The 14581-nt window shown below is 40.1% G+C and overlaps 1 non-coding gene across 1 annotated transcript; it reads right to left on the bottom strand.

Moving 5' to 3' along the window:
* Nucleotides 1–204: 204 nt before the first annotated feature.
* Nucleotides 205–308, bottom strand: LOC130983699 (small nucleolar RNA R71). The gene has a single exon (XR_009087678.1). It is a non-coding gene; the product is annotated as a small nucleolar RNA R71 (small nucleolar RNA).
* Between the last annotated feature and the right edge of the window lie 14273 nt (nucleotides 309–14581).

Genomic DNA, 14581 nt, shown 5'->3' with positions numbered 1-14581 from the left:
TTTTTAACTGAGTTCTTGCAGATTTGTGAGACTTTAAAGACGAATGGAGTTGATCCTGAAGTCTACAGACTCATGCTTTTCCCTTTTGCTGTAAGAGACAGAGCTAGAATATGGTTGGATTCACAACCTAAAGATAGCCTGGACTCCTGGGATAAGCTGGTCACGGCTTTCTTGGATAAATTCTTTCCTCCTCAAAAGCTGAGCAAGCTTAGAGTGGATGTTCAGACCTTCAAACAAAAAGATGGTGAATCCCTCTATGAAGCTTGGGAAAGATACAAGCAGTTGACCAAAAGGTGTCCATCTGACATGTTTTCAGAATGGACCATATTAGATATATTCTATTATGGTCTATCTGAATTTTCGAAAATGTCATTGGACCATTCTACAGGTGGATCCATTCACCTAAAGAAAATGCCTGCAGAAGCTCAAGAACTCATTGACATGGTTGCAAATAACCAATTCATGTACACTTCTGAGAGGAATTCCGTAAATAATGGGATACCTCAGAAGAAAGGAGTTCTTGAAATTGATGCTCTGAATGCCATATTGGCTCAGAACAAAGTGTTGACTCAGCAAGTCAACATGATTTCTCAAAGTCTGAATGGATGGCAAAATGCATCCAACAGTACTAAAGAGGCAGCTTCTGAAGAAGCTTATGATCCTGAGAACCCTGCAATGGCAGAGATAAATTACATGGGTGAACCTTATGGAAACACCTATAATTCATCATGGAGAAATCATCCAAATTTCTCATGGAAGGATCAACAGAAGCCTCAACAAGGCTTTAACAATGGTGGACGCAATAGGCTGAGCAATAGCAAGCCTTTTCCATCATCTTCTCAGCAACAGACAGAGAATTCTGAACAAAACACTTCTAATTTAGCCAATCTAGTCTCTGATCTGTCAAAGGCCACTTTCAGTTTCATGAGTGAAACAAGACCCTCCATCAGAAATCTGGAGGCACAAGTAGGCCAGCTGAGTAAGAAAGTCATTGAAACTCCTCCCAGTATTCTCCCAAGCAATACAAAAGAGAATCCAAAAGGAGAGTGCAAGGCCATTGATGTGATCAATATGGCCAAATGCACAAGGGAGGAGAAGGACGAAAATTCTAGTAAGGAAGACCTCCTGGGACGTCCCTCAAGCAAGAAGGAGTTTCCTATTAAGGATCCAAAGGAATCTGAGGCTCATATAGAGACCATAGAGATTCCATTAAATTTCCTTCTGCCATTCATGAGCTCTAAAGACTATTCTTCCTCTGAAGAGGATGAAGATGTGACTGGAGAGCAAGTTACTCAATATTTAGGAGCTATCATGAAGCTGAATGCCAAGTTTTTTGGTAATGAGACTGGGGAAAGTGAACCTCCCTTGCTCATTGGTGAACTAGACACCTGGATTCAGAAAATTTTACCTCAAAAGAGACAAGATCCCGGCAAGTTCTTAATACCTTGTACCATAGGCACCATGACCTTTGAAAAAGCTCTATGTGATCTAGGGTCAGGGATAAATCTTATGCCACTCTCTGTAATAGAGAAGTTGGGGATCATTGAGGTACAACCTGCCTTGTTCTCATTACAATTGGCAGACAAATCAGTGAGACAAGCTTATGGAATAGTAGAGGACGTGTTAGTAAAGGTTGAAGGCCTTTACATCCCTGCTGATTTCATAATCTTAGACACTAGGAAGGAAGAGGATGAATGCATCATCCTTGGAAGACCTTTCCTAGCTACAGCAGGAGCTGTGATAGATGTCAACAGAGGGGAATTAGTCCTTCAATTGAATGGGGACTACCTTGTGTTTAAGGCACATGGCCATCCCTCTATGACAAAAGAGAGTAAGCATGAAGAGCTTCTCTCAGTTCAGAGTCAAGAAGAGCCCCCACAGTCAAACTCTAAGTTTGGTGTTGGGAGGCCACAACCAAACTCTAAGTTTGGTGTTAAGATCCCATATCCAAACTCTAAGTTTGGTGTTGGGACTATACAACATTGACCTCATCACCTTGTGGCTCCATGAAAGTCCACTGTCAAGCAATTGACATTAAAGAAGCGCTTGTTGGGAGGCAACCTAATTTTATTTATCTAATTTTTATTTTATTTTGTTTTATTGTTATTTTGTGTTTTATTAGGTACATGATCATGTGGAGTCACGAAAAAAATATAAAAATTAAAAACAGAATCAAAAACAGCAGAAGAAAAATCACAGCCTGGAGGAAGGACACACTTGCGTTTAACGCCAGTAAGGAGCATCTGGCTGGCGTTTAATGCCAGAACAGAGCATGAATCTGGCGCTAAACGCCAGAAATAAGCAACATTCTGGCGTTTGAACGCCAGGAATGTGCCTTGAGAAAAGCTGGCGCTGAACGCCAGTAACAAGCATGGAACTGGCGTTCAACGCCAGAAACATGCTACATATGGGCGTTGAACGCCCAGAACATGCTTTACATGGGCGTTGAACGCCCAGAACGTGCATCACCTCGGCATTTAAACGCCAGAATGGTATGCAAAGGCATTTTACATACCTATTTGGTGCAGGGATGGAATTCCTTGACACCTCAGGATCTGTGGACCCCACAGGATCCCCACCTAACATATTCCCACCTTACCTCCTAATCCTATTACACTCTACCCCATGTCACACTTTCCAACAACTTCAATCTCTGAATCTCTCTTCCCAATAAACACTCTTTCCCCAAACCCTTCACCAATCACCTCAATCTCTCTTCCCCATCAACTCTTCACCACACACATCCATCCACTCTTCCCCATAAACCCCACCCACCTTCAAAATTCAAAAACACTTTCCCACCCAAACCCACCCTAAAATGGCCGAACCTACCCTCTCCCCTTTCCCTATATAAACCCCTCCATTCCACTTCATTTTCACACAACACAACCCTCTCTTCTATACCTTGGCCGAAACCCACTCTCCACCTTCTCCTCAATATTTTCTTCTTCTTCTTCTTCTCTTCTTTCTTCTCTTGCTCGAGGGCGAGCAATATTCTAATTTTGGTGTGGTAAAAGCATAAGCTTTTTTGTTTTTCCATTACCATCAATGGCACCTAAGGCCGGAGAATCCTCTAGAAAAGGAAAAGGGAAGACAAAAGCTTCCACCTCCGAGTCATGGGAGATGGAAAGATTCATCTCCAAAAGCCATCAAGACCACTTCTATGATGTTGTGGCAAAGAAGAAGGTGATCCCTGAGGTCCCTTTCAAGCTCAAGAAAAATGAGTATCCAGAAATCCGACATGAGATCCGAAGAAGAGGTTAGGAAGTCCTAACCAACCCCATGCAACAAGTCGGAATCTTAATGGTTCAAGAGTTCTATGCCAATGCATGGATCACTAGGAACCATGATCAAAGTATGAACCCGAGTCCAAAGAATTATCTCACAATGGTTCGGGGGAAATACTTAGATTTTAGTCTGGAGAATGTGAGATTGGCGTTCCACTTGCCCATGATGCAAGAAGATGTACGCCCCTACACTAGAAGAGTCAACTTTAATCAAAGGTTGGACCAAGTCCTTATGGACATATGTGTGGAAGGAGCTCAATGGAAAAGAGACTCCAAAGGCAAGCCAGTTCAACTAAGAAGACTGGACCTCAAGCCTGTGGCTAGAGGATGGTTGGAGTTCATTCAACGCTCCATCATTCCCACTAGCAACCAATCCGAAGTTACTGTGGATTGGGCCATCATGATTCATAGCATCATGATTGGAGAGGAAGTAGAAGTTCATGAAGTCATCTCCAATGAATTCTACAAAATAGCCGAAAAGCCCTCCACCATGGCAAGGCTAGCTTTTCCTCACCTTATTTGCCACCTATGTTACTCAGCTGGAGTTATCATAGAAGGAGACATCTCCATTGAAGAAGATAAGCCCATCACCAAGAAGAGGATGGAGCAAGCAAGAGAGACCCTCCACGGTTCTCAAGAGATGCATGAGGAAGCTCATCATCAAGAAATCCCTGAGATGCCTCAAGGGATGCACTTTCCTCCCAACAACTATTGGGAACAACTCAACACTTCCTTAGAAGATTTGAGCCACAATGTGGAACAATTAAGGGTGGAACATCATGAGCACTCCATCATTCTCCATGAAATAAGAGAAGATCAAAGAGCAATGAGGGAGGAGCAACAAAGGCAAGGAAGGGACATAGAAGAGCTTAAGGACATTTTGGTCCTTCAAGAAAAAGACGCCACTAAGGTGGACTCATTCCTTGTTCTTATTTCTTTCTTTCTGTTTTTCGGTTTCTATGTTATGTTTATCTATATTTTGTGTCTCTACTTCATGATCATTAGTATGTAGTAACCATGTCTTAAAGCTATGAATAAAATCCATTAATCCTTCACCTCTCTTAAATGAAAAATGTTTTAATTCAAAAGAACAAGAAGTACATGAATTTTGAATTTATCCTTGAATTTAATTTAATTATATTGATGTGGTGACAATACTTTTTGTTTTCTGAATGAATGCTTGAACAGTGCATATTTTTTATCTTGTTGCTTATGAATGTTAAAACTGTTGGTTCTTGAAAGAATGATGAACAAGGAGAAATCTTATTGACAATCTGAAAAATCATGGAATTGATTCTTGAAGCAAGAAAAAGCAGTGAAAAAGCAAAAGCTTGCGAAAAAAATAAATTGGCGAAAAAAATAGAAAGAAAAAGAAAAAGCAAGCAAAAAAGCCAATAGCCCTTAAAACCAAAAGGCAAGGGTAAAAAGGATCCAAGGCTTTGAGTATCAATGGATAGGAGAGCCCAAGGAAATAAAATCCAGGCCTAAGCGGCTAAACCAAGCTGTCCCTAACCATGTGCTTGTGTCATGAAGGTCCAAGTGAAAAGCTTGAGACTGAGTGGTTAAAGTCGTGATCCAAAGCAGAAAGAGTGTGCTTGAGCTCTGGACACCACTAACTGGGGACTCTAGCAAAGCTGCGTCACAATCTGAAAAGGTTCACCCAGTTATGTGTCTGTGGCATTTATGTATCCGGTGGTAATATTGGAAAACAAAGTGCTTAGGGCCACGGCCAAGACTCATAAGTAGCTGTGTTCAAGAATCAACATGCTTAACTAGGAAAGTCAATAACACTATCCGAAATCCTAAGTTCCTAGAGAAGCCAATCGTTCTAAACTTCAAAGGAAAAAGTGAGATGCCAAAACTGTTCAGAAGCAAAAAGCTACAAGTCCCGCTCATCTAATTAGAATTAATATTCATTAATATTTTGGAATTCATAGTATATTCTCTTCTTTTTATCCTAATTGATTTTCAGTTGCTTGGGGACAAGCAACAATTTAAATTTGGTGTTGTGATGAGCGGATAATTTATACGCTTTTTGGCATTTTTTTAGGTAGTTTTTAGTAAGTTCAAGCTACTTTTAGGGATGTTTTCATTAGTTTTTATGCTAAAATCACATTTCTGGACTTTACTATGAGTTTGTGTGTTTTTCTGTGATTTCAGGTAATTTCTGGCTGAAATTGAGGGACTTGAGCAAAACTCTGAAAAAGGCTGACAAAAAGGACTGCTGATGCTGTTGGAATCTGACCTCTCTGCACTCAAAATAGATTTTATGGAGCTACAGAACTCCAAATGGCGCGCTCTTAACGGCGTTGGAAAGTAGACATCCAGAGCTTTCCAGCAATATATAATAGTCCATACTTTATTCGGGAATTGACGACGTAAAGTGGCGCTCAACGCCAAGTACATGCTGCTGTCTGGAGTTAAACGCCAGAAACACGTCATAACCCGGAGTTGAACGCCAGAAACACGCTATAACTTGGCGTTCAACTCCAAGAAAAGCCTCAGCTCGTGGATAGATCAAGCTCAGCCCAAGCATACACCAAGTGGGCCCCGGAAGTGGATTTATGCATCAATTACTTACTCATGTAAACCCTAGTAGCTAATCTAGTATATATAGAACATTTAACTATTGTATTAGTCATCTTTTGACCACGTTTCATCTTTGGTCTCAGTTTTGTTTTATTCTTCATCTTAAGGGGCTATTGATCACGTTTGAGGGGGCTGGCCTTTCGGCCATGCCTGAACCTTTAACTTATGTATTTTCAACGGTGGAGTTTCTGCACACCATAGATTAAAGGTGTAGAGCTCTGCTGCACCTCAAGTTTCAATACAATTACCATTAATTTCTATTCAATTCTCTTTTATTCTTATTCCAAGATATACGTTGCACTTCAAACTTGATGAATGTGATGATCCGTGACACTCATCATCATTCTCACCTATGAACGCGCGTGACTGACAACCACTTCCGTTCTACTCTAGGCTGGGCGCATATCTCTTAGATTCCCCAACAGAATCTTCATGGTATAAGCTAGATAGATGGCGGCATTCATGGGGATCCAAAAGTCTAACCTTGTCTGTGGTATTCCGAGTAGGATTCCGGTATTGAATGACTGTGACGAGCTTCAAACTCCTGAAGGCTTGGCGTTAGTGACAGACGCAAAAGAATCAAGGGATTCTATTCCAACCTGATTGAGAACTGACAGATGATTAGCCGTGCTGTGACAGAGCATTTGGACCATTTTCACTGAGAGGATGGGATGTAGCCATCAACAAGGGTGATGCCTCCAGACGATTAGCCATGCAGTGACAGCGCATAGGACCATTTTCCCGAGAGGATGAAAAGTAGCCATTGACGACGGTGATGCCCTACATACAGCTTGCCATGGAAAGGCGAAAGAAGGATTGGATGAATGTAATAAGAAAGTAGAAATACAAGAGGAGCACAGCATCTCCATACGCCTATCTGAAATTCCCACTATTGATTTACATAAGTATTTCTATCCTATTTTATTTTCTGCTTATTATTAATTTTCAAACTCATCATAAACCATTTAATCTGCCTAACTGAGATTTACAAGGTGACCATAGCTTGCTTCATACCAACAATCTCTGTGGGATCGACCCTTACTCACGTAAGGTATTACTTGGATGACCCAGTACACTTGCTGGTTAAGTTGAACGGAGTTGTGTCCACACATAGCCAAGAGCCACAATAATGATTCCATACAATAACAAAGAGTACTACATTGATGTGATCACAATTTCGTCCACCATAAACCCAGGCTGATAAGATGGGTAATACTCTTGCAAGAGTTTGATAAAGAAATCAGAGATAGAAAAAGGTCAGAAAATCAAGTGGCTGACCACCTGTCTCTGATAGAACCAGTAGAAGAGAGACATCTTCCCTTTACTGAGGTGTCTAAGATCTTCCCGGATGAGCAACTCTTTACCATCCAAACGACACCTTGGTTTGCAGATATTGTAAATTACAAGGCAATAAGATTCATCCCCAAGGAATACAGTAGGCAGCAAGCCCGAAATCTCATTTATGATACTAGATACTACTTGTGGGATGAACCATATCTCTTTAAGAGATGCTCGGATGGGATAATCTGCCGCTGTGTGTTTGAAGAAGAGGCACATAAAATCCTATGACACTGTCATGGCTCCGACTATGGAGGACACTTTGGAGGAGAGCGAACAACTACTAAAGTCCTCAAAAGTGGTTTCTACTGGTCCACACACTTTAAGGATTCCCGCAAATTTGTTCGTCGTTGTGACAGCTGCCAAAGGGCTGGCAATCTCCCTCATGGTCACAACATGCCTCAGCAAGGAATCCTAGAGATTGAGCTGTTTGATGTATAGGATATAGACTTCATGGGTCTTTTCCCACCTTCATACTCAAACACCTATATCCTTGTGGCAGTAGATTATGTGTCTAAATGGGTTGAGGCAGTCGCATCACCCACAAATGACACTAGAGCAGTGATGAAGTTCCTCTAGAAGAACATCTTCAGTAAGTTTGGTATCCCTCGAACACGAATCAGTGATGAAGAAACTCATTTTTGCAACAAAGAGCTTGACTCTGTGCTGAACTGATATGGAGTTCGCCATAAAGTGGCTGATGAGCGGATAATTTATACGCTTTTTGGCATTGTTTTTAGGTAGTTTTTAGTAGGATCTAGCTACTTTTAGGGATGCTTTCATTAGTTTTTATGCTAAATTCACATTTCTGAACTTTACTATGAGTTTGTGTGTTTTTTTGTGATTTCAGGTATTTTCTGGCTGAAATTGAGGGACCTAAGCAAAACTCTGATAAAAGGCTGACAAAAGGACTGCTGATGCTGATGGATTCTAACATCCTTGCACTCAAAATGGATTTTCTGGCGCTACATAACTCCAAATGGTGCGCTCTCAACAGCGTTGGAAAGTAGACATCCAGAGCTTTCCAGCAATATATAATAGTTCATACTTTATTCGAGATTAGACAACATAAACTGGCACTCAACGCCAGTTCCATGCTGCATTCTGGAATCAAACGCCAGAAACACGTCACGAACCAGAGTTGAACGCCAAAAACACGTTACAACTTGGCGTTCAACTCCAAAAGAAGCCTCTGCACGTATAAAGCTCAAGCTCAGCCCAAGCACACACCAAGTGGGCCCCGGAAGTGGATTTCTGCATCAATTACTTACTTCTGTAAACCCTAGTAGCTAGTCTAGTATAGGACATTTTACTATTGTATTAGACGTCTTTTGACAGTATAGTATTTGACCACGTCTTTTGACAGTATAGTCTTTGACCACATCTTTGAACGTTTAGTTCTTAGACCATGAGGGCTGGCCATTCGGCCATGCCTGGAACTTCATCACTTATGTATTTTCAACGGTGGAGTTTCTGCACACCATAGATCAAGGGTGTGGAGCTCTGCTGTACCTCGAGATTTAATACAATTACTACTATTATCTATTCAATTCAGTTTATTCCTGTTCTAAGATATGCATTGCACTTCAACATGATGAATGTGATGATCCGTGACACTCATCATCATTCTCACCCATGAACACGTGACTGACAACCACTTCCGTTCTACCTTAGACCGAGCGCATATCTCTTGGATTCCTTAATCAAAATCTTCGTGGTATAAGCTAGAATTGATGGAGGCATTCATGAGAATCCGGAAAGTCTAAACCTTGTCTGTGGTATTCCGAGTAGGATTCAGGGATTGAATGACTGTGACGAGCTTCAAACTCGCGATTATTGGGTGTGATGACAAACGCAAAAGAATCAATGGATTCTATTCCAACATGATCGAGAACCGATAGATGATTAGCCGTGCCGTGACAGAGCATTTGGACCTTTTTCACTGAGAGGATGGGATGTAGCCATTGACAACAGTGATGCCCTACGTATACATACAGCTTGCCATGAAAAGGAGTAAGAAGGATTGAAAGTATGAAAGCAGTATGTTGCAGAGATCCGAAAGGAACACAACATCTCCATACACTTATCTGAAATTCTTACCAATGATTTACATAAGTATTTCTATCTTTATTTTCTATTTATTTATTATTATTATTCGAAAACTCCATAACCATTTATTATTCGCCTAACTGAGATCTACAAGATGACCATAGCTTGCTTCATACCAACAATATCCGTGGGATCGATCCTTACTGACGTAAAGTTTATTACTTGGACGACCCAGTACACTTACTGGTTAGTTGTGCGGAGTTGTGAAGAAAGTGCTGAGTTAGTAGATGCGCATACCAAGTTGAATGCCATTATTAGAGATCACAATTTCGTGCACCAGTGGCCACCCCATATCATCCACAGACAAATGGGCAAGCTGAAGTCTCAAATAGAGAACTAAAGAGAATCCTAGAAAGAACAGTGAATACCTCTAGAAAAGATTGGGCAAGAAAGCTTGATGATGCTATCTGGGCATACAGAACAGCTTTGAAGACCCGTATAGGAACATCACCATATCAATTGGTGTATGGGAAGGCATGTCACCTACCAATGGAGCTGGAACACAAGACCTACTAGGAAACCAAACTCCTAAACCTTGATGCAAAGGCAGCAGGAGAGAAAAGGTTGCTCCAGCTAAATGAGTTGGATGAATTCTAACTTGCTACATTTGAAAATACAAAGATCTATAAAGAAAGGAGTGGCATGACAGATAGATTTTTTCCAGAGTCTTTGAACCTGGACAAAAAGTTTTGCTCTTCAATTCTAGACTGAAGCTCTTCCCCCAGAAAGCTTAAGTCACGTTGGACAGGACCTTTCCTGATCACTAATGTATCACCCTATGGTCATATAGAACTCCAGAGTAATTACTCTGACAAAAGATTTACTGTTAATGGCCAGATAGTGATACATTACTTGGGTAGTGAAGTTGAGCAAGAAAAATCCACCCTGTTGCTGACATGAGCGCAGTACCATAAAGCTAGTGACGTTAAAGAAGCGCTTGTTGGGAGGCAACTCAATCATAATTAAAGTTATTTCTGTTTTTGTTAAGTATATTTCAATTATATCAGTTTAATTTTTATACTTGTTTCTTCATGTTTGTTATCATGTGCAGTAGTTAAAACAGAAGAAGAGACAGTTAGAGCTAAAAACAAAGCACCCTGGGTAAAGCCCCTTGCTGGCGTTGAACGCCAGACAAGAAGGAAGGAGAGACGTTGAACGCCCCCAAGAGGCAGCAAGACTGACGTTCAACGCCAGCCAGGAGATACTGGTTGGGCATTGAACGCCCTCAAGGAGTAGCAAGCCAAGCGTTGAACGCCAGCCAGGGAGCACTGGCTGGGCGTTCAATGCCCTGAAGAGGGATGCAGGATTGGCGTTGAACACCAGCCAGGAGGCACTGGCTGGGTGTTCAACGCCCAATAAAGAGTGGCAAGCTAGCATTGAACGCCATCCAGGAGGCACTGCCTGGGCGTTCAACGCCCAGAGGGAGCACCAGGATGGTGTTGAACACCAGAATCAAGGCATTCTGTGCGTTCAAACGCCCAACAAGGGTTGGGGGAGTTTTTGACTTTTTTAAAACTTATCTTTTCCAATCTTATCTTTTTAATCATATCTTCTAAACAAGATTCTTTCAACCATCATCCTTTAATTTCAAATTCATTTCAAATTTAAAATCTTTTCAAATGTTTTTCAATTTTTTCAAATCTTTTTCAAAATTTCATATCTTTTGCAATTCTTTTTCAAATCTTTTATTTAACTTTAAAATCTTTTTCATACCTTCCATTTTATCTTTTTATCTTTTGATGATTCAACAAATTTTAAAACTTATCTTTTTCTATCTTTTACCAAGGTGTGAATCATATCTTCTTTATCTTTTCTCTAATCAATTTTGAAAACCCACCCTCCCCTCCCTATGTATAACATTCGCCCCACACACTCCCTCATCCACATTTCTTTTGAATTCTTCTCCTCCTCTCTTCTTTCTTCTCTTTTGCTCGAGAACGAGCAAACCTTTTAAGTTTGGTGTAGAAATAGCCTTGCCTTCTTAGTCCATTCGAATTCCATGGCTCCAAAAAGTGGAAAACCCACTTCAAGAAGCAAGAAAGAAGACAACCAAATATTTATTTTCAAACCTCTCATATTCTATACAAAGCTGCATAAAGAAAATTATTACAAAATAATGTGCAAGAGGACAGTGATCCCGGAGGCCAAATTCAAATTAAGAGAAGATGAGTACCCGGAGATTCAAGAGTAAATTTGAAAGAGAGGCTGGGAGAATGATAAACCACTATTTTATGGTTTATCTTATGCTCAATTGAGTGGTTTTTATCAACTCTTTACTCACTTATTCATACAATTTGCATGCTTTACATTTTCCTTCCTGATTTTGTGCTATGATTGAAAACATGCTTCTTTGATCTTATATTTGCTTATTATTAATCCTCTCTTATTACCATTAGATGCCTTGATATGTGTGTTAAGTATTTTCAGATATTATAGGGCAGGAATGGCTTGGAGGATATAAAGGAAGCATGCAAAAGTAGGAAGGAATACAAGAAGTTGGAGAAACTGCAAAGCTGTCAGCCTGACCCTCTCGCACTAAAACGACTATAACTTGAGCTACAGAGGTCCAAATGATGCGGTTCCACTTGCGTTGGAAAGCTAACGTTCAGGGCTTCGATTTGATATATAATTTATCATAGTAGCCATACAGATAGGCGACACGAACGCGTCATCCATGCAGACGCATCGCATCTACAAAAATCAGCGTGGCAAATTTCGCAAACAGCGAATCCTGGGCTATTTTCGGCCCAGTTTCAAGCCCAGAAAACACAGATTAAAGGCTGCAAAGTGAAGGAATAACATGAGATTTCAGATCATGCTTTCATAATTCACAATTTTAGGTTTTAGATGTAGTTTTTAGAGAAAGAGGTTCTCTCCTCTCTCTTAGGATTTAGGATTTTAGGATTTCTATTAGTTTAGTTCAATTCATCTTCATTCCAGGTTCTATATTCCTTCAATATTTATTTTCTACTTTTATTTACTCTAATGCTTTTATTTGTATTAGATTTATGTTGCCCAATTGGCTTATGAACCTTTCCATGTTATGACTTGAATTTATGTTTAGACGTAGTTTGATTGCTTTATTTACATGAATGTTTTTAATTTAATTTAGATATTTTTCCTTTTGGCTTTGGTTAAATAATTGGTGACTCTTGAGTTATCAAACTCTTTGTTGATTGAAAATTGGAATTCTTCAAGAATTAATTCGAGATCCAATAACTCTAACTTTTCCCAAGGAAAGACTGGGACTTGAGGATTTGAATTAATTCATTCACTTAACTTACCTTCATAGTTAGAGGTTAACAAAGTGGGAGAAAAATCCAATTCTCATCAATTGATAAGGATAACTAGGATAGGACTTCCAGTTCTTCATACCTTGCTAAGAGATTTTATTATTATTATTTTATTTTACTTGTCATTCAACTAACCTTTTACCTTAATCCAAAACCCCAAAACATACCTTTGCGTAACCAATAATAAGAACACCTCCCTGCAATTCCTTGAGAAGACGACCCGAGGTTTAAATACTCGGTTATCAATTTTAAAGGGGTTTGTTACTTGTGACAACCAAAACGTTTGTAAGAAAGGACTTTTGTTGGTTTAGAAGCTATACTTGCAACGGAAATTTATTCTAATTCTAGACCACGCAAAAATCCTCTCTTCAAAATGGCGCCATTGCCGGGGAATTGCAAACGTGTGCCTTATTATTGGTTATGGTAAATATTTTTCAAAAAAAAATTTTTAGATTTTTATTTTAAAATTTTTTATCTTTTTCAAAATCTTATCTTATTCTTTTTCAAAAATCATATCTTTTTTAAAATATTTTCTTTTTGTTAGTTTTTTTTTATTTTCTCTTACTACTATGAACTCTCACCCCTTTGGCTATGAGTCTGGTTACAATTATGTTGCAGGAAGAGAAAATTACAATGAGAACATGCATCAAGGTTGGAAGTATCAAAAATGGGAGGAGCCACAAGGATTTGATCAACCCTCATAGCAACAACCACCTCCAATGGACTATCAACAACCATTCTCTGATGCATACCAAGATAACAGCTATGGTGAGCCCTCTTTTGATTATCAACAACCACCACCATACACCTATGAACTCCCTCCTCAACATAGCTTTGGACCACCATACTCACAAGCCCCTTACCACCAAACATCCTCATATGATCCTAACCCTCAACCACCATACCAACCATCTTATGAGCCAAATGAACCATATATAGAACCACCACAATTCCATCCCAATTACTCCCAAGAACCACCACCTCAATATACACCATCTCCATATCCATCAATCCAAGAGCACTATGGTCTTACTTATGATACCCAAGCGAAACAAAAATCAACGGATCGTCTCAAGGAAATAGTGGATCAATTTCACGTAACCCTTCATCAATTGAATCAAGCGATAAATCAATTAGCTTCCCGACGTTCGGATACTCAAGGAACCCCCATGGCTTCATGTGGACAATCGAATGAAGAACGTAGCAGGAAAGAGATACTAGAGACTCCAGTGGACAATAAGGAGCATGACTTTGTACTGGAACAAGTGAAGAAAGCCATAATAGTTGCAGAGGAAGAAGTGGTTGAAGATTTAGGAGATGCAGAACCTCCACGGGAACCTCAAGTCACAGAACCCTCTTCTAAGGAATTTGAATTTATTGTTGAGGAAGGTGTACAATCTCCAAGGCATGTCATGACAGAAGACTTGGAAGAGGTTAATCAAGAGATGGAGATTCAAGAAGAAGAGGCACAACCTCCCATGCCCTTGGTGAGCAATGAAGAAGAGATTGAACTGGCAGAAAGCTACCAAGAGGAAGAGGTTGAGATTGAAGAAGCTTACAAAGAGGTGGAAGTTGTCAGAGAAGAGCACAAGGGAGTGGAGCTTGCAAATTCATTAGAAATATCTCTCCCAAAACCATTACCGTCCAACACAACGTTCAAGTGGGTAAATTTCCTATCCTTATCCTTTACTTTTCCACTTGAATATGGGCTACTGGAGACGGATGGTCAACTTAGAGCTCTCTGTGGTATCAAGAGTAAGAGGAAGATGGTTAGTGGTAAGAATTATCCTGCAAGGTTCATTATGGTTGGAAGCTTTAAGTTTAAACGCAAAGGTTGGTGGAAAGCTCAACTGAATGGGTCTAGGAAGCTGTTTGGTCACTGCAGTGAGATTTCAGATCACCTTTCACCCGGCTGGAAAAATGCAGATCGAGACAAAAATGGGTGTAAAAGTAAGGTTTGGGATC

Source organism: Arachis stenosperma, chromosome 5, assembly GCF_014773155.1.
Source record: "Arachis stenosperma cultivar V10309 chromosome 5, arast.V10309.gnm1.PFL2, whole genome shotgun sequence".
Taxonomy (NCBI): domain Eukaryota; kingdom Viridiplantae; phylum Streptophyta; class Magnoliopsida; order Fabales; family Fabaceae; genus Arachis; species Arachis stenosperma.
Note: the sequence above shows the minus strand (reverse complement) of the source record. Positions and strands in the feature narration are given on the sequence as shown.